At 39.4% G+C, this 19,753-nt stretch overlaps 1 protein-coding gene across 4 annotated transcripts in view; it reads left to right on the top strand.

Moving 5' to 3' along the window:
- WDR12 (WD repeat domain 12) overlaps positions 1-19,753 on the top strand; it is a 43,851-nt gene that overhangs the window by 7,613 nt on the left and 16,485 nt on the right. The gene's annotated exons all lie outside the window — the stretch shown is intronic.

Raw genomic sequence — 19,753 nt, forward strand, 5'->3', positions numbered from 1 at the left:
CATCAGAAGAGGAAGACATTGTGAGGCCGTATCTTCAGCCCTGCCCCAGAGTCTTCTCCAAACTGCTTGAGTCTTTTCAGATGACTTCTGCCAAAGGGAGCTTTTTCTAACAGTGGAAAATCTCTGAGTTTTAGAACCCTAACTTTTCAGGAATCTAGATTGCATGGGGAGCTTCCACAGATAGAGAGGTTACCCACTACAGAGTTATCCTTGAGCATGCTGACAGATCCTGTTTTTACCCCGTGCTAGTGAAGGTGGCAGGAGAAAGAAAGGGCAGGTGCAGCAGCTGTGGAAGAAGCAAAGAGGCTGAAAAATAGCTATCCAGAGAAGGCTGATTTTGTGCCTTCCCTCCCACATTGTACAGCTTTGGAAAAATGCAAGTGCTTAAGTACTGCACCAGCAAGGTTTTAGAAGGACTGGCATTACCTTGGCATCAATCCTGGGTCCCTGCACCACTCTTCACTTGATAGCACCTGAAAAGTGCTGTTGACCTTTGCATCAGTGCAATTAAATTGAGAATCCATACATATTTTGTACATTTATTGTATTCTCACTGATCATATGCACTGCCACAGCTACAAAATTCTTTACTCTTTTTGTGAAACTTGCATCCTTAATTCCATCACTGTGTGGTGGATGTTTTATTTATTCTTATATTTATATTTTTATGCTTCCTGCAAATAGCAGTGGCAAGGTGATCCTCTCCCCATTTATAGCCTCATAACAACCCTGTCGAGTGGGTTTGGCTGAGGATAGTGATTTGTAACTTGCTGAGGTTACCCTGCAGCTTCATGGCAGAGGCTTTAGTACCTAAGTCTTCTCATTCCTAGGCCAATATATTGTGATTGTTATTTTTTTATACCACATTCTACAGAGGGAAGGACTCTCAAAGTAGTTTTTGTGTCTAAATAAAAAAAGAAACGTTGGGAAAGTCCCTTCCTCATGCTTCCAATTTAAAACAGTGGTTCTCAACCTTTGCCCTTCCAGATTTTTTACCCTGTATGCTGGCTGGGGCTTATAGGAGCTGAAATCCAAATCTCTGGAGGACCAGAGGTAGAAAAACACTCTAAAATAATATACAGTACAAAAGAAAAGGAAAACACTAAAGATGGACAAATGCTTATGTCATGGGTACCTCAGCCTTGAGGCTCATCTACTTGATACACTGGGAGAGGGAAAGCTTGGTGGTGCTGCTCTAGACTGTGTCATGCCAACTCTCAGTAGATGAACGCCTCACACATGCTACCATCTGAACTTGTGTTCTCTGACTGCATTCTTCAGACAGCTTGTCATGCCTGCTGCTTCTTGTGCTTCTATGGATCAGACTTCTTGCTGTGGAATGGAATGTAAGAAAAGAACAAAACAAAGGTCCTTCACTGCTTGAGAGAGACATGCGGGAAGCGTGGAGTCTGTAGCTGTGGATGGCTCAGGGACTAAGTAAGTTGCATGACATTCTGTTCCTAGCTCACTAAAAAGCCACAGACAGGACAAAATGTTGCAGTTTAGTGTTAAAGGTGTGAGTCAAACACTAAAATCAAACATTGCCTCACTGTGTTGTAAGTCCAAAGTTTTCAGCTTGATCACACATGAGCTAGATTTCATCCTATCATCAATCTCTCTTGTTTCTCCTTACTGGAGGGAAAGGGAGTGGCACTGAGTAGCCTTCATGCCAGCTAGAGCCTTCAGACAAGGCCAGGCCCTCCTCCCTTGCTTTACGACCATCCAGGATGCCAGGAAACATTAGGCATTTCTGTGCTACCCAAGTTACAATGGATGTTCCTAAGTGCGTACAGAAGCATTTAGCCTTTGTGCCTGAGCTCTAATATTGTCAGTTATTTCCACTGCTGTGGCAATTCACACCACACAGACCTTTCATTTGGGGGGATACAACTCCCAAAATCCCCAGCTAGCATGGTTGTGCTAAGCTGGGGAATTCTGGAGTTGTAGCCCATGAAAAAAAGGATTTTAGCAAGCTCTGAGGCAAAGTAGTCTCAGGAAACTGGGGGGCGTGCTAGTGAAATGCTCCCTTGGATTCATTCAAATCTGCTTTGGGTATAAGGCACACTAATTTGAAGCTAGAGTCCGTTTAGTCCAAATTAACTCTTTGTGAGTCAAACCTGTCTGAATTGAGCTTTAGAAAAGCTGAGCCTTCTGAAATTATTTATGAAGTAAATTAAACCATTTTTTGTTGAGAGTGACTCTTGTTCTGTTTTTCTTAGTTTTGCAGTGGATCCTGGGATAAAATGCTGAAGATCTGGTCTGCATGATGATATCTGAACCTTAAGTTAAATTATTATCCTAAGAAATTCAACTTCCAAGCCTTTAATCTGGGCTGTAATTGCATGTGTCTGCGCAGCATTTAATGACCCTGATAACAGTTTATAAATATAATCTACCCCAAGCTTTGCAGTTTAATGTTTCTCACAAATTATATGAATGATGACTACTGGAGTTTCAATGTGGCGAAAATTCTAGCTTTTTATCTTTTTTAAGCATATGAGCTGGATAAATACTTCAGCTAACCATAATAATCATTAGTTTCAACTAATGTACAAACTAGGTAAGTCATCTGTGACCCACTGACTGTCTTTTTTCACACTATCATGTATGTGGATAACATTTATGGCCACAAAATTTTATGTTTCAATGAAACTATTAAAGTGCCATAGAAATCTTAAATTGCTGATTCGCTATAGCAAGCTTACTCTAAGTCTACATACATTTAAGCTGCAATCCTGTGCCAATGTACATAAATGTAAGCATATCTTCAACCCAGTGGTTGTAGTCTTTACCATTCAGTTGCTGACATATGCAGGGATAACTAGCTATTTAGCCATTTTTGGACCTTGTGAATTGCTGTCAGACCTTATTCTGAAGGCCTCCACCCCAGAGCATAACACGCCCAGTGGTTCCTGCATACAGTTCTGTCTTTCACCATTGATTGGTTGTAGCCATGAGCCCAGGCTTATTCCAGATGCTCTAGAGGACCAAGCAGGCTTCCGCTGGGATGGAAGTTTCTCCTTCCTCTTTCCTTGTTCGGTGAAGCCAGAACAAGTCTGGACTATCCCTGTGGCTGATCAGTGGCTAGGGAAAAGAGCTGCATCTGGCTGGATCCAGCTGTTATGTGCAAACTAAGGGAAGCGAATGGGCAGAGGAGACGTTCCACTATCTCCCATGAGTAGACTAAAGCAATGTATGTTCTGCTAGCGTTATACAACCACAATGATTGCTTTTGTTGGTTTAGGCCTAAATCCATATTAGTCCCATCCAAATTAGATCCAGTGATTCAGTAGGCATGTAATAAATAATCTGTGTAATCCCATGATTTAGTAGGTATAACTATAGTGGATAACAATTGGATGTAGGTGATAAAACTTTCAAATTGCAGTGCTAATGGATCACAGTCACCTAATTCTGTGAAGTCACCAATTTAAATATTCGATAGTCTCTGGTAGTCCACCTCTGTGACCCTATCAGAACTGTAAGTGTCTTCAACCTGGGTCCTTTAGATTCTGTGGACTCAACTTCCATCATTTACCTTTGGCCATGCCAGACAGATGTGAGTTTGGTCAAAACATTGGAACCCAGCTTTGGGAAGACTGTTTCAGGTTTTAATGATTTTTGGTTTGATTTTACGTATAGATACTTGGATTCTAAACACATGCTTTGTAAAAGTGAATAATAGGGAAACAGGTCCGTTCCGCTATGGGTGGAAAGTACGTGCTCGACACATATAGGGTTACTAAGGGGTCCCTTGATGTCGCAGGCACTTAGCGTCCACACGTCGTGGCTCGTTTATGACGCTGCAAGTGCGCCATTGGCGCCTTGTGCCTCATAAGCATGCCACCAAAAGAAGCCGCTTTTTTGACTTCTTTTCGCTGCTTGGAGGAGTCGCGCAGTTTGGCCGCTGGGCTCCTCCATGCAGCAAATGACGGTGCCGGCGACGCCCTTTTTGGGCGGTCTGTAAAGCGCCTTAGATTCTAGCTAAGCTTCTAAAAATTATACACCTGTGCCTCAACATTTCAGAGTAGAAAGTAAAATTAGTTATTTTAGTGTCAGGTTTGTTAGGAAATAGCTAAATAAGGTTTTTTACATAAAGATTTGTTATAGTAGTAGACTGGACCATTTGAATTATGGATAAATAATCTTTCTTTGTTTTCAGTGCCTACAGATGAAGAAGATGAAATGGAAACAGAAGAAGAGTAGCCAATAGACCAAGGAAAAAGCAAAAACAGAAAACAGGCAATTGGGACTAACAGTAAGATAAAGCTGGACCAAATACAGTTACATTAGAATGGATGGGTACAAGACATAATGTGGCTACTTACCATGTTTGAGCCTACCCTATTGGTTACCACTATGGCCTTCACCCCACAGTTTCTGGAGCTGTAGTTGCAGCTGCCATCTTTGTTTTCCCAGATTCATTGCCATAACATTTCCATTGTAGCTCATTGAGGATAAGGAAATACAGGCACTGCTACACACATGATAGATGCTATGGGTTGGGGCTTTTAACCTCCCCTCCATGAACCAGCACAGATGTTACACCCAGGTATTACATTTTTGGAAAAGCAAGGTTGCAGTTCAGTGCTGCTATCCTAGCAGCAGAGGCTGCATGACTCTAGAGTGACTAATGGGGATAAATGGGGGAACATACAAGAAATTCGTAGCACACATCCCTGCACATGATCTGCAGATAAATTCCACTGATGTACATGTGATTTAGCTTTCATGGATTGAAATTTGTTTGTCAACAAATTTAAGTGTTTTCAGTAACTATGTTTCTAATCTTTCTTTTATCTCCAGACTCCTATTGCAACCTTCTCAGGTCACACCGAATCATTTCTCTGTACTTTGGTCAGATACAGATAAATATGCAGTGCTTCATGGGACCACACAATCAAATTGTGGGATGTGGAGACAGGAGGCCTCCAGATCAACTTTGGTAAGTGAGTTTGCCATTTAAGTTTGATTGGTTCTCAGCTCTTTCAGTTAACTGATTTCAACAGAACATTTGTATAAGAGTAAAGAGACTTTCCTTTTCCTTTATTGTTACACAGACTGGAAACAAAGGTTTAACTCTATATCTTACTCACCACTCTGTCGGCGCCTAGCCTCTGGAACACTGACAACACATTCGGTTATGGGATCCTCGGACCAAAGGTGAGTAAAGATTAAATTGTGTGAAAGAGTTTTACATGTTCCTCATAGCTAAAACATTAATTTAATGCATTTCCCTGGTTGCTCATGCATATTTTGAAGGAAGTGTTCTGATAAGGCTTCCCAACCTAAAATGACTGTTGCATACTTTATACATGGGAGAACTCGCCAGTTTTGGCAACAGTAGTTTTTCTCCTCTCTGCTTGTTTGTTCCTCTCCCATTGAGAAACATCAGGTACAGGTGAATGAGAGGACCCTTCTTGCTTGAGACACTGCAAGTCTTTGCCATTAAGAAAAGAAGTAATTTCTGAGCTTGTTGTTGTTGTGTGCCTTCAATTCTGTCTTTATGACCTAAAGCAAACCTATCATGGAATTTTCTTGGCAAGATTTGTTCAGAGGAGTTTTCATGGCTGAGTAGGATTCGCAACCCTGGTCTCCAGAGTCCTAGTCTAGTGTTCAAACCATGAAACCATGCTTGCTCCCAGTACTGAGTAGCTAGTGAATAATAGTTTAATGGGTACAAGGCTATACTGGTAGGAAAGATTCTGGAAGTTCTAGTCCAAAAAGTGATTTACCCCACTCCGCATGCTTAAGTTCCCCTTGGGCCTGCAAGTGTTCTTTTTTTTAGTATTTACAAGACCCTGTTATGCTTTTTTGGGTTTTTTACCTTTTTATTTCTACTTTCAAAACAACCTAAATGTTTTTACTTTGAGTGATTTTGCTGGCGAAGGGGTGCCACAAGCAAACAGGTTTGTGGCAGTCTGAAAAGACAGAGGCAGATCTGCCATCGTACAAATTTAGATGGCATTCCTACCTCCTCCTTTATCGTAAAGTGGTGCCTCCTCTCACCTTTCTAGACTTCATCCAAAGTGGCACTGAATGATAAGGACTGTGTATTGTACTGTACACTGGCATGGTACAGTTTCTTCTTTCACTGATACATTTCTTTTGGGTACAGTTTCTAAAAATGTTGGCCTTTAATTTTCTTATACGTATGTATTTGTCTTGACACCCTTGTGTGGGTTATGTGACCCTTTATCAAAAATATGTCTCAGTAACTCTTGTCTGCCCTCTTGCAGATGGTTCTTTGGTACTACTTTCTCTCACCTCACATACTGGCTGGGGGTAAACTTCGTCAAGTGGTCACCAACGACGAACAACAGCTCATCTCAGGTTCTTTAGACAATGTTGTCAAGCTCTGGACCCCAGGAGTATAGCCTAAATCTTGGTTTCGGAGGGGGGTGTGTGTTTTTTTTTGTTTGTTTGGACATGGCTTCACAAACTGAAATAGGGTACACTGTTTGACCCCATGACTTGTTTTTGGGCTCCATGATCATGTTCCCGTGCTCCTGGTGGCAGAGGCTTAAATGCCAGTCCTACAGCCACAAGGTTGAGTTCGATCCCAGGGCTCTAAGGTTGACTCAGCCTTCTGTCCTTTCATAGGTCAGTAAAATGAGTACCCAGCTTGTTGGGGCCATTGGCCTAACAAACTGTAAACGCTTAAGAAAGTGCTGAGTTCACTACTAAATGTTAAGAATGTAAATGCTTGCTCTTGCTATTGGAAGTGACTATGAGTCACGTTTTTATTGGCTATAGCAAAGTAATTTGGGGGCTGGACACAGGGAAGAAAAGGGGAAACTTGTATTTTGTAAATGGTTTTCTTTCATTTGAGGGTATTAGGCAAAAACAGCAAAAAAGACCTGATTTTTAAGAGGGGTTTGGGGGCCTTTAGGGTTCAGACATGCCACTTCTTCCCCCCTTTTATCCAAAAATTTGATGGGTGGTTTCAGAAGTTTTGTCACTAGGATAATATTACTTTTGTGCACTGTGAGTAGAATGCTATCTCAAATATGTGTATCATCAGTTGCAAGGCTCCTCTCTATGACTTGGCGGCTCATGAAGACAAAGTTTTGTGTGTGGAATGGACAGAAGGCGGGGTAAGAGCATCTTCTCGAATAATTCGAGTGGGTAAAAATGGAGGATATATTTGGTGGAGTAGTGAATAAAGTGGGAGAACATACCCACACGCCTCTTCCCCTACCACACACTGGATAGGGTAAAAACAGCAGCACAAAATAAATACTCTGCCTCCCTGGCCAAATCTTACCCTACAAACAAAAACTTTTCAAAACAACAGGAACCTCCATGAAACATTGGCCCAAGAAGTACCTACCCACAGAACTAATAAGAGTTAGCATTCATATCACACAGAGAAAAAAACGACAAAACAGATTCTCAACCAACACAGGGAAAGAACTCTCCATCCTGTTATTTTTAATATTGGGGAATATGAAATGACAGGTTTTCTGGTACTTATGAACTGACCAAAAATCGTATTTCATTCTTTTAAAAATGCTGCTCTTTAAAAATAATAATATTATTTGAGATAGACACAGAATGGTGGTTTTTCATTTTTAGGAGTTTGTGTTGTTTAGATTTTAGCTATTTTTTAAAAATATATTTGTTATAATTAATTTCTTCCTCTCAAATTACAGTTGCTTTTGAGTGGTGGAGCAGACAAACAAGCTATATTCCTACAGATATCCAGCAACCACCTCTGATGTTGGTGCATGAAAATGAAATAAGCAAACAACCAAAACGAGACCTTCTCTTCTGCTATATATTCTTGCAGCCTTTTGTACCACAGCTGTAGAAAATGTGCTATTTTACAGTGAGAATCATGTGTTTGATCCAGACTTCCCACAAGTGGAATGTGCTCTCAGAGGTTTCTACTGGACGAACAGGGTAGATGTAATTTTTGCTGATTCCTCCTTCACTTTAAAATGTCCTCGAGGATTGACTGACTTCTGAAAAAAGTGGTAGAGAGAGCTGCAAGGATAATCGGTGGAAATAGTTCTTTTCTGCATCCTCCAGTTAGATCTCCAGTCTCTTCTCTGAAGGACAGACTCTAACCCAAAATGTGTGTTGTGCATTCATACGAGACTCTGCCCTTTGTTGTGTATGGCTGGGTGATTGTATTTAAAGCCTTTTCCCTTACTACTGTTTAAGAAAATCTGGGTCAGTAGCTTGAAGCATGTTTGAGCTTAGCAGTATATAATTGTGTAAAAATATTAAACTATTTTTATTTTATGCAAGTGTATTTCTTAATGAACAATTTATTTTGCTTCATAGCTTCCATTACCTTCAGCAGTCAACGGAGGAGTTCTAATGAAAATCTGTTGACATATTGTAGATTCTGGTTCATTTTGGTCTACTTCATGGTTATGAAGTAATTCCGCTTCCTTGTTACAAAGTCAGGATATTTAATGGGCCAGGATCCCAAATAATACAGAGTGGTTCAGAAATCCAAGGGAACTTAGGTTTCATTAAACAGCAGCCCAAAGTGTTTTTGTATCTAATCACTTTTGAACTTTGATTGGACATCCAAAAGCATTCTATAGCATGTAACATTGTTAGTGAAATGAAAAAAGGGAAATCTCACTGAACAAATCAACAAGGGTAGAACAAGTCAGGGCATTCCATATTGTTGCTTTCAACTCTCATCTGCCCTAACTAGCATGTCCAGTGGTCAACAACAGTGGCAGGGAGGGGTGATGTGATGCCCATCTTTGATTTGAACACACCAAAAATCTTTTGTTTTTTTAAAAAAGATATTCCCTTGGGATTGATTTGTAACAATACTGAGTGTTTTTCCCCCAGTGGCTACCAAAACGTGCATTTCTGCTACTTGAAGAAATGTCAAATAAAACAGTGTTGTATATTGAAAGGACACCGCTAGAAACTGTGAAAAGAAAGTATGTAGATTTCTGGTTTATGTTAGAACAGCCCAGGCTATATTTCTCTAAGCCATTGGGAAGGAAATGTATTGGCTTGAAGGTATACCTGTTGATTACTGGGTGGTTGGTGGTGGCTGTTTTTCACAACTTCTGAGCAGGAGCACTTGCTTTCCTCTCCAGTGCTACATGATCGAAAGTTGTCTTTAATTTTTAATAGACTTCAGCCAAATCACCTCGTTTGTGGTTTATGTTACTCATAGAAAGTTCACCATTTTTCTAGTACATTGCAAGAGGAAAAAAAATAGCAACATATATTTGTGACTTCTTGGGAATGACAGGGGAGTCACATTTTATAAAGAAGCTGTCAACATTTAATAAATAGATAAAACCCATGCATTACAGGATGTCTGCGTGGAGTACTACTGTCTATACTCATGTATAAGTCTAGAAATTTTAGTCAAAAAATTGACCCCCAAAACCTGTCGACTTATTGGGGTTAATGTAAATATACTTTTTACTCTTATTAAAAGGGAACCATCCCCTGGCAAAAGCAAGAGTGCAATCTGTCTAAGCACTGCCTTCTCTTTCTCTTCATCCACTTTAGTGTGACCAAAATTCATTTTCATATTTTGTAGGTTCTTTGGCATGTTTTCCTTTGCATCATCTTTAGATCTTTTTATTACATGTCCCAAGTTTTATCTCAACTTACCCAGGATCATGGCAAATCCATAATTTTGCCCCCAAAACCTGCCCTCAGTTTATACATGAGGTCGACTTATAGTCAAGTATTTACGGTAGATGTTTTACTAGCTTCAATGACAGTGTAGCTGTAAGCCTATACCCTCATATCATGGCAGTCCCCCCCCTTTAATTTAGGGTGTGAGTACTCTGAGTTAACTATACAAGCCAAATCTCAACAAAACCCTGGACAAATAAGCTTTTTGCAAAGTCTGATGCACACCCTGCTACCCTTTGGGTAGCTAGAAGTTTTTTAGGCAGCTATAGCATTGGGACGGATGGTGAAGAAGAACTGGAGAAACAAGACTTTATGTATGGTGTTCCAGCAGTGTGTGTGTGCGTAAACAATGCAATAAAGTTTTGAACTGGGAAAATAATGGATTGTTTCTGTAGCGGCTCTGGTAGCCATGCCTGTCTGCCTGCTGCCTGCAACAGGCAAGGTAAACAGTTTCTCCAGAATATCTTCCTGAGAATGTATGAACAGCAACACAAAACAGCTCATCAGCTACTGCCAGTTTGTTAGAAACATAGTTTCTGGCCACAATAACGGGAAAATTGTAAGTAAGTGGAGGTGGTGTGAGAAAAAAAAGTTATCCCTGGATGCATTTTGGAAGAGGCCTTCAGGAGGCCTCTTGAAAGTTATTGTTTATTTATGCATGACCTCCCTGACTTGGATGGTGTGTATTTTTATTTTGAATAAATGTTTGCTGTAATGCTAAGCTGTTCTTTTTTCTTTCTTTCTTTTTTAATGCAGGAATATATCCTTACTTCTCTATGTCATTTTTGCCTCTGCTACTAAATTTTCTGTTAAAGAAGTAAATTAGGAACACACACTACTTTTTAACAGGGAAACGGGAGAAGGGGAAAAATTGTAACCTCCTGAAATGCCATCATTTAAAAAAAATGCTTGAGATGCACCCTTATTTAGGGGGGAAAACCGATATATCTATATGCTTTTTCCCTTCAAGTGTAAAAGCCTTCTGGGGGTAGAGATAGGGGGGTACTTCCCTGGGATTCTGATTTTTCTAAAACATTATAATAACTGCTAGTGATCTATGAAGGATTCCATGCTGTGGGGTTGTAAATTTTTTAAAAAACAAATACCATATTGTGGCATAAAAAGGGCACAAAGTTATTCAACCAGAAACAAAAATATTCATTAAAGGAATTTGAAAATTTAAACTGATTGAGACAAATAAATCTTTTGATGCTTAAAGAAATGGCAAGTGTCAATGTAATACTTTGAATACAAGCATCATACAGATACAGTGGACCAGAGACCCTAATCTCAATTGTTGCTGTGTTGTTTGTACATTGAAGCTTCTGCACACACAAAGGGAGTTGTTAGTACTTTGTGCATTCATTTGCTTCAGAGCTTGATAGGAATGAGTCCACATTTGGTATAATTGAGAAGGGGAGGAGAGACCAATCTTAATCTGAAGAATGAGAGGACATAAATTTAACCCAGTAGAGAAGGGCGGGCACTTTGTTAATTATGGACACTTTCCTTGTGTCAGGGCACCCCCTCATTCAGGCTCGCGGTTGAGTCCTAGAACCTATATTGCCTGCACTGATTATTTTAACAAACAATTTCACCATGCCTTCAAAATTGATATTTTGAATTTGTTACAGACTTCTTAGGTATTGAAAGACACAGCCTTGCCAGTATGATTCAGCATAAAAAGATAGGGGTCCTGTAGCTCAGTGGTTCCCAAACTTTGATTCTCCAGAGGTTTTGGACCGCAGCTCCCAGAATTCCGATTGTTGGCCCAGCTTTCTTAAGCTGCATCCACACAAATGACCCAGTTTTGTACCGCTTTAATTGCCTTGGATCAAAGCTATGGAATTCTGGGAGTTGGAGTTTGCTGTGGGGCCCAGAGCACGAGCTCTGGTAACAGTTCCCAGGATCCCCTAGCACTGAGCCAGGGCAGTTAGAGCGGCCTCAAACTGGATTATTTCTGCAGTGTGTTTTTTACTTTTTTAGTCTTTAATAAAACACCCAACTGCTAGGGATTTGTGTGGTACAATTGACTCCTTCTCTGTCGAGAGAGAGAGAGAGAGAGAGCTCTGGGCTCACACAAATAAGTACAATACTGTCCCTGGGAGTTGTGTTATTGTGGGCACAGGATCTTTAGAGAAAGCTATATTAATAATTAATATTTGTTTTTTTTATACCACTATTCCAAGATCATGCGGTGAACCCAAGTAAGCTAATTAGCAAGTAAGCTAATTTGCCCCCAACAGTCTGGGGTACTCATTTTAGCTCCTCTCGAAGGATGCAAGCCTGAGTCGAGCTTGGGCCCTTTTGCTGGTCTTGAACTCGCAACCTTGTGTTTTGGTGAATGGCTGCAGTGCAGGCATTACAACTGCGCCACCAGGGCTCCATGTCACATACTACAGTTCCCAATTCCCTAGCACAAGCCAGGGCCTAAAGTGGCCTCAAACTGGATTATTATTTCTGCAGTGTGTTTTGGCCCTTAGACCGTTCCCTGCCTTCTTCAGTTCTAAAAAAAAAGACATGACACAAGAGGAAGAGAAGGGAGGGGGACCAAGGCCAGTGGTTTAAGTGTTTTTGAGCCTCATTGAGCCAATGTCCTTCCATTTGTTTTGGAGAGGCCCTCCATTTGTGGTGCCTGGGCTCCTTGGCCGTTATGAGGCAGTTGCCCTGCCAACATAACAACAGCCCCAAGGGGAGAAGAAGCAAGAAGGCCTTGTTGTTGTTGTTGCCAAGGCAGTTGTTGTGAGGGAAGAAGAAGGAAGAAGAAGGCCCTAGTTTGCCTCTTCTTTCTCCTCCTTCATCACCTACAATAGCCTTAGCCTGGGAAACCATTAGGCTGCTGCTACCCCTAACTACTCCTACTACTCCCATTACTACATACTATTAATATGTTTTAGGAGGAGAATGGGGAAGAAAAGGCGGCGACTCCAGTTATGGAAATTAAAGGGAAAGATTGGCTAATCCGGTAATCCGCATCCTGCTTGCTTTTGGGAATAAAAAGACCCACTCAACACAATGGGATCTACCAGTGAGTGACTTATACAGGATAGTTGGTATGATTGGCTATGCTTGTGAGGGCTTTATTTTTAAAAAATCCTTCTTGTGGACATCTCCCCTGCTTTCTAATACTGGATCCGATACTTGAGGTTTTATGTTTAAAAACAACAACAACAAACAAAGTGTTGTTGCTATGATTGTAGATCACCTCTACGGATTTACAGAACTTACTCTGTAGTAGCTCTTCAATAATTTAATTGCAGAGAGGCTACTATAAACAATGGCATCTATTCTAAAATGGAAACATGAGCTGATTAGTTAAAGCAAGCTGGATGTCAGGTGACTTGGCCACTTACTTCCTAAGGTGATCTAGGGCTATGTTTGCAACAGTATTCAACCACTTAAAAAAAAAGGTGGGGGGGGAGGCGAAGTATGACATTTTGTATATTTCTTCTGTTTGACAGTTAAACATACAATACAGGATACCTCCATCTGCGACAAGACAATGTAGCTGAAGGTATGTGTATGTCATAGTAGAAAGAGGGAAGGAGTAGAGGGTAGTAGAAGATATAAGGAAGGGTGAGGAGTAATGAGAGAGAAACTAGAAGGAAATTAAGTCGGTAAGGTAAGAGATTTTTGGATAGAAAGGAAACAGAATAGTTATGTTAACAGGGAATGAAGGGACCAATCCTTCAAGGGTAATTTAGTATATCTATTATATTATAATAATGCTATACTATAAATGTATAGTACACATAGCAAATATATTTTAGATATATGTTAACTAAAGATGTTTTATGTTAATTTACTTTTTTTTTTTCATGTTTCTATTATTGTCTTAATTATATATGATTGTATATAGTGTTGATGTATCTGTATGTCTTTAATTAATGTTTTGTTTTATTTTTTAAAAAGGATACTCCCTTCTGCAACTTCCCCACTAAACAGGGATACATCAGCCATACATCATCAATGGGATTTTAGTCGATTGTTTTTCATTCTTTTTCTTTTATGCAGGGTGTGCTTATTTCTCCCCCAATAGGTTAATAGTGTATTCTTATTTTAAGTAATGTTGTTATCCATCTTGCATAAATCCTACAGAGAGACCAGACATAAATATGTCTGTCAGTGTCATTTCTTGAAAATTTAAACAAATATATAGTAAGATAAAGGTTTAATGTAATTATTAAAAAGACAACTTGCCAGTGTTTTTCCCCATCCGAAATGGCATAGTAAATTGTTATAGTTTTGTTTTGTTTGTCTTTTATTTATTAATATATACATCCATATAGGCGAGCTGTTAAAGTGCCATTTAACATAAGTTACAGACTACATTATTATTATTACTATTATATTTACTTCCATTCGCCTGTCACCCAAACTTGCAACTAAAGTTGGCTCTTAAAATTTGAAAGGAGTATAATACAACAAGGTTCCCACATATGCATATGTTTGTTTATCTCCTCTAGCTATTATACACATAGGTCTCTTGAAAGTTAAAACAAATATTCCTATATGATGATGAAACACTTGGAGATGCAATAGGAACAGACTTGAAGCATCTGTTTGCCCTTTTGTATCACCTGAAGGTTATTAATGATCAGTAAATGCTATTCAAACCAAGGACCAGAATGCTCTCTGATGAGAAAAATAAATACTCAGAATCAAGAATAAATACAGATGTGGATGCCATACAGAAAAGTTATGTAAAAGAGATTAAAAAATAAATGACACATGGAGCAAAGAACCATACGAAGATGAACCCCAAAATTCTAAAAAGCAAAGTGGAAGCTACAATAGGGAAAACGGGAAAAATAAATGCCAAGAACAGACGATTTTAATGGGGACTGATACAGTGCACACAGACAGAGCGACTCTTAACAAAACAAAACCAGTGGCCACAGACTGGAAATAATCAATATATATCCAAATCTAAAGAGGAGCATAAACGACTGCAGGAACTAATGACCATAGCATTAATCTATCACACAAGCAAAATTCATGCTAAAATTCCTAAGCATACTCCAACCATACATGCAAGACAAATCCGAGGTTGCAGAAAAGTCGAGGCACTAGGGACCACCATTGCAAACATACGATGGACTAATGGAGCACACCAAAGAATTCCAAAAGGCAAATCACGCATATGTTCTATAGACTACAGCAACGCCTTTGGACTGCGTAGATCAGAGAGAATGATGGAATGCTCTTAAAAATGGGTGAGTGACCAACACCCGATAGTCCTGATATGGAATCTACTTAGGGCAAGAGGCTCTGTTAGAATAGAATTTGGAGAACACAGTTTCATTCTCAGGGCAACAGGGGTTAGGCAAGGCTGTATTTATCACCTGTATTCACTCTATGCAGAAAAATCTCATAAGAAAAGCAGGTTTAGATTCAGAAGAAGGAGTGAAGATAGGAGGAAACAACAGCAACATCTTAGATATGTAGAACAACACCAAATTAGTCGCAGAAAACATTCAAAGGAGGTCAAAGATGGAGATGCAAAGAAAGGCTTAAATGTTAAAGATAAAGCAAACAAATAATGACCACAGAGGACCCAATTCAACCTAGACATGAGAAAATTGAAACAGAAAAAAGTTCATACCTTTGTCAACAGTGAGCTGGAAGCAGACTAAAGCCCATAAATTAGAAGAAGACTAAAATGGGAAGATCTTTATGAAAGAACGAGAAAAGTTCGTAACATAAAGAATTACAACTGAGCACTAAAAGGAGAATCTTCCACCATTGGATTTTGCCATCACCATGTACGGATGTGAGAGTTGGACAATGAGAAGAGAAGCAGATAGGAAAAGCACACGAAATCCATTCATTTGAGATGGTGCTGGCGAAAAGAGTCCGAGTGATCCCAATCTCATGACAGCCAAAAGCGACAAACAAAGGGTCCTTGAACAGACCCGCCAGAAATCTCCTTGGAAGCCAAGATGCCAAAAACTGAGGCACCTGTACTTGGGTACATCATAAGAGGCAAACTCATTAGGAAAACCAACAATGCTGAAATAGCTACGAGGGTGGTAGTAGGAAACCAAAGACGAGGAGACTGCATCCATATGGATAGATCAGTCGGAAAGTATGGGCCACTTAACAAAACGTTCTGTGCCACGATGAGCCTACATCACATAGACAAGGTTTGTTGAAGAAAGAAAGCAAATTCAGATGATTTGTCATTAAAGGACATTAAAAAAATTCATCTGTGTAATAAGTTAGTTATCTGCACTTCAGAGAAGTTAGTTCCAGAATGACTAATCATTTTTCTTCTGTTTTATCTTGATTACTCACTACTTTTCAACGTGATGAACATGCCAACTATAAACTCTAAAAATCGGTGTTTTCTTTTCATGGTTTAGTTACTCCATGGACATTTCAATCAGTTTTGGCCCAGAAAATCAGTCAGTCGTCAGCAAAACTGCCGAAGAAATTCTGGAACAACAAAGCAAAGTTCTACTAAAACTAACAGGAGAAACAAGGGAAGACGAACATTGTGGTAGCCATATGATGCTGGTTAGATGCCCAATTTAGAGGTAATTCTTTACACCTACTTGTATGTTTGTAAAATAAGGGTCAAGGATTTGCCTGTTTATAAGTCTTGTCTCTGAAATGTATATTGGGAGGGGAAGGAAGGGATCGAATGGTACGTTTTCAAAGTTTGAGTGGGAGGTTTGCCAGTTCAATTATGACGGTTTTCATTTATATTCATGTTCATTTTGTCACATTTTATACCACTAAACAATAAACCACCTTCTTGTTAAATTAAAGGTTTTCACAGCATTCAGGGGACCTGCCAGACTTCTAAAAAACAATTGAAACATACCAGCACAGCTTAACTGGTAAATAGATCGAAAGCGCTTTAGTTTGTTTTAGGATGATCAGGGTTTGGACCAAAATTTGTACCTGATTGAGGTGTTTTTTTTGACCCCAAAATGGCAACCTCATGCACCTAAAGCAGTTGTGTACTAGTCAGGGCCAGCCAAGTTAGTTTGGCCACACCAGTCAGACAGTCCTATAAAATACTTACTTCCAATCCTGCAGTACAATAGAAAGGTAACTAATGCAAATTTTGCTGCCCTCCTTTCATAAATCCCCAATCTGTTGCTAGAGATAGCTGTTGTCTTTCCACATCCATGATGATTTGCTCGCCTTGATTATGATTTATTAAAATATAAAAAAAATTAATCTGTGTTTCTTACAGTTATATATATATTCTTTACTCGTTGCGATTAATTGAGTTTAGAATTTTTTTTCTGCCAGATATGATACTTTTGTTCTTTTATTTATGAGGTCTTCTTCTATATGCTGCAACCTATCTACAACCTTGATACAAGGGATTAGTCTTGAAAATACTAAGGGGACATGCTTTTTTTCTTCCTGCTTAGCTATATTGAACAGGAACTGATTAGGGCTGTTCTGAAGTTTAAGCCAGTGCAGGAGGAAGAAACAACTTGCAGGAATGGACCGGCTTCCATGGCCCGGCCCTCGTTGTTCTCACACAAAGGTTTGTTTTGTGGTGGTGATGTTACTACCCATTTTTTCACGCAGTGAATTAGTACAACCACTGCACAAATAATATACTAAAAGGGTAATCTGTTATCGATTTGGTATTTATTTCCAGATCAGACATCTATGACAGATTAAAGGCCAGGAGTGAATACTAAATTTATAAATTTGAGTTGTTCATTAAAAAACACGCCCCCCATGTTCATATCTTTACTTAAATGTCGCTCTGGAGGTTAATTACACTTAGGTGCTGAAAGAACAACATTACACAGTAGTAAAATGGCGATTGAATTTATTGTCCTTAGCAGATTCTGATTATGATCCAAAAAGCTTTAGTATACATTCAGTTTTGACAATCCACAAACAGAGAAAAATTTCTATTTTATTTTTTTTATGGTGTGCTTTCCATTTGTCAACGCCAAACAGCAAAATATTTTGGCTTTGGACATTGTTCTGACTGGACCAGAATATATTAATTGAACATAGATACTGTATAGTAAACTGTATTTTACTTTCAGTGCACTTACTTCTACTTATGGTGATTCTGAAGTAATTTGCATTAACTTTTTAAGCTTTTGCAATATCAGTTTTGGCTTACAAAAATTTTATTTTGTTTTGTTGACCTTTTTCCCACTCATCCCCTAAAAGATTAAAGTAGATTGTTATCAGTACCTCCCACAGTTGTTTTGATTTTACTAACGGAAGGATCTTACACCTTTATAAGCTCTTCGGGCTAGCACAGATAAAAATGAAGGGATTTTCTTACTTGGGTGGTTTAAGGGAATTTGTGTTGCAATTATCATTACAATCAGTCCCTTTTCTGGAGGAATGTTAAAGGGCCAGTGCCACTGTCGCTGTTTATGTGAGAGTTAACATATCTTGACCAACTGAAATCAGGCTGGCTTGCAGGGTTTTTATTTTATACAAAGTAATTGTGAGCAATCTTACTTTCGGGAAGTTGTGTTTCCGTTATACTATTGACGACAACTTCAACTTATCCCCACAAACCAAAAAATCCTCAAAACCAGTCTGCCTTTATCTGTAGAAAAGGACGTAGTGTGATGCACCATACTTAACCTGTTGCAGTTAAACATGAATCATTTATACCTTTTGAGAATATACTGGTAGCAATTATTGTCATTATATACCAGGGTGGAATACAGTGGCCCTTTCCAAGAGTTGTTACTGTACTTTCCGTTCCATCATTCCTTCAGTCCATACAAATTCGGGGGGGCGGCGGGACATATTTCCAGCCTGGGTAATGCACTGCTGGAGTTTAATGTCGATCTGTAATCTAATTCACTGCCTTGTTGAAATCTATGTAGCTCTTTGCACTGCTTTATCCTCGCACTTGGGCAAGAAACTCTAGCAAACATTTAGCCAGAGAGCTGTGTCTGAACCTTGCTAACAATCAGCGAATGAGGAAGCACACGTAACTGTAGTATCGAGGAGGGAGGGACTTGCTTTGCTGGATGAAAACGGATGCTTCCCCAGGGACTGGATCCCGATACATTGCAAACAAATGGAGAACGAGAAGTCAGAAAAACAGTACATATTACCAAAGCCAGAAATGTTCTTCGAATCAGGTCCATATTCCCTAGGAAGTGTATTTGTGGAGAGATTGGGCACAATGGGGTTTCGAAACAAGGATTCTCCGAACACCTCCCCCCCAATTCCCCTCACTACATTAAAAAGTTTTAAAAAACTTAATCCTAAAAAAGCCCTAATATCTTTCATATTATGCATGATTTACGCATACTGGATGAATTATTGTTTGTAACCTGAAAGAAAAACTAATGGTCCTGGTTTGGGTCTAAGGTATTTTTAGCAAAACAAAGGCCTTATTGCGCTCCATTACAACTGTGTTGTACATGATCTTATTGATTGTTGTGACTGTTATAATAATGCTCTCACGCCAACAAGCCGCTAAATAATTATTTTTACGTGTATTTTCTCAAGACTCTTTTCTTAAAAGGATTCTCTATACATTTCTCTTTTATTCCACTCTAGGTGCAGCGATGCAAGTTTAGAAATACTAAAACCAAATTCGATAAACTGAAAGCTGGATGTTGCCAGAAGGTACGACTTCCTTGAGAGCCAGCCGATGTTAATATGCTGTTCACAATGTTTGCTTCTTACCAGGTATACACACAACTTATTCGATGATGACTACCATTCACTTCCTGTTCTTTGGGGTAGACATCTTTAGGTTGAACATATTTCGCTTAATGAGATACGTTACCTGAATTATATTTTCCTAAGTTATACATCAGACAGTGAAAACACAAATCAGCTGATGTGGTTATTTCTTAATGTTGGCTGGTGATCTTCCATTTCAAGTGGCATAGACCATAGTGAACCTGCTCTTGGATGTGGTTCAAATGTTAACGGAGTGTCCAATATGTTTTGAGCCTATTTTGAGGAATTTATGGCCCCACTGACATGGAAAAAACCGCATCGTCGAGTTAAGATCTAAAGGATAATCTAGGGGCTTTAACATGCGCCCTAGAGTAGTGACGTGCACGGTCCCTTCAGCTCCACCTCCTATCAAAATATCTTCTGTTTTTAAATTATATCTAAGCGTAGATAACTCCCCAGGCTTGCATTT

This window comes from Sceloporus undulatus, chromosome 1 (assembly GCF_019175285.1).
Source record: "Sceloporus undulatus isolate JIND9_A2432 ecotype Alabama chromosome 1, SceUnd_v1.1, whole genome shotgun sequence".
In the NCBI taxonomy this organism is placed as follows: Eukaryota; Metazoa; Chordata; class Lepidosauria; order Squamata; family Phrynosomatidae; genus Sceloporus; species Sceloporus undulatus.